At 34.0% G+C, this 1,109-nt stretch overlaps 1 protein-coding gene across 1 annotated transcript in view; it reads left to right on the forward strand.

The window, feature by feature from the left end:
* The window catches only part of LOC101853548 (ena/VASP-like protein), a gene marked incomplete at its 5' end in the record, with an annotated part of 73,384 nt that overhangs the window by 69,412 nt on the left and 2,863 nt on the right, over positions 1 to 1,109 (forward strand).

A 1,109-nucleotide genomic window follows, 5' to 3' on the forward strand; every position in this document is an offset into this window, starting at 1 on the left:
GAGGTCTTGAACTAATGTAATATTACACTTTTGTGAGGTGAAAAAATATTTTTGACATAATGACACACTGCCTACTTTGTTGATGGTAACTAATTTCACTTTTTGTTTTCAGCATTATGATCAGTAATAACGTATACAGTGGAATCCTGATAAAGGCAACTTGCTTTAAGTCAACTCTTGCTTTCAGTCAACACCTCATTGTGGTCCCGTTTTTTATCTTCTTTGTTGAAGTAATTTTAAGTAGATCTAATTGTGTTTTTGATACTGTCAACCGCTTGAGTGTTATGTTTGCGTAAAGTCAACAATTTGGGGCTAAATCCCAAGATGAATTCTTTTAAGAAGAGATATTTAGGTCCTTAGATAGTGGTGCACACACATCCAATTACTTTGTTCACTCATTATCTTTTGTTTTGGTGACAACTTCTGAATTATACTCACTGAAACTGAGATTACATCTTGTTTATTACCAGTCACCTTGTAATTTTGTAGCTGTCATCTTCAATTTTCAATGGCCAGTAGTACAATGGATAAAGTCAATCTTGCTCAAAGCCAACACTTTTTTTTCTGTCCGGGGTGTTGACTTTATCCGAATTCCACTGTAACTTATTTTATTTGTAATTAAGGCGCTTTTGTCATTGACATGAGTCTCAATTTTTTCCTTATTAGTAAGAAAGAGTGTATGCAATATTTTGCTTGAATGATTTACTCTATGTGAGGCAGCGTGGTGAAATTAGGCGCTCGTCAAAATAATCAAAATCAAAGTGAAAAAACTGGCATTTCCCCGCAGGTTTGGGAACTTTTATTGAATTTTTATTTTTCCGCTAAACACCTTTTATGTCCATAAAATAACACATTTCCATGCGAATTTTACTTAAAAACGTTAATTACATGTACAAAATATGTGATTTTTCAGTTTTAAAGGCTTCAAGCTATCGAAGTTATCAGACTTTGGCGGCCGTTTTCTCACTAAATTATCCTCTGAAATCAAGTGACCCACACCTCCTTCAATCGCAAATATTTCGACTTCTATTATTAATAATAATTAATAATAATAGATAGCATTTGTATAGCGCAAATCCCCGCTCAACAGCAAGCTCTATGCGCTTCAC

The sequence above is a fragment of the Aplysia californica genome, unplaced genomic scaffold (assembly GCF_000002075.1).
Source record: "Aplysia californica isolate F4 #8 unplaced genomic scaffold, AplCal3.0 scaffold00143, whole genome shotgun sequence".
Lineage (NCBI taxonomy): Eukaryota > Metazoa > Mollusca > Gastropoda > Aplysiida > Aplysiidae > Aplysia > Aplysia californica.